This window comes from Octopus bimaculoides, chromosome 2, assembly GCF_046866305.1.
Source record: "Octopus bimaculoides isolate indiv1 chromosome 2, ASM4686630v1, whole genome shotgun sequence".
In the NCBI taxonomy this organism is placed as follows: Eukaryota; Metazoa; Mollusca; class Cephalopoda; order Octopoda; family Octopodidae; genus Octopus; species Octopus bimaculoides.
In genome coordinates, this window is record NC_142929.1 from 81,389,593 (window position 1) to 81,390,134 (window position 542).

Below are 542 nucleotides of genomic sequence, written 5' to 3' on the forward strand. Positions count from 1 at the left end.
TTAGTGGGTGCAAAACTATATTAGCATAGACACACAAACACACACAAGTATACACGTACATACAATATCTCCTGTGCGTATACACTCTTTCAATCACTTACCGATTCTTCATCACATATAAATAACACATATATACATACATTCACACACACACATACATACATACATACATACATACATACATGCATTCAAACACACAGATGCATACATGCATGCATGCATACATACTTACATACATACATACATACGTATATGGATGCAAACATATATATACCTACATATACACATACACACACACATATCTATATTTCTGTGTGTGTTTCTATGTATGTATGTGAGTGCATGTGCGTATGTATGTGTGTGTGTGTGTGTGTGTGTGTGTGTCTGATCTAGACTGATGCGTAACATCCACATAATAAAGTGCACAGTTATTTCCCCATTAGCAGAGCCGGGTTTGATCTGGTGACCTCTTGAAAGCACAGTGTCAGACACGTTAACTTTATGTAAGTATAGAAGTCAGATGGGCCACAGTTTGTAGCCTA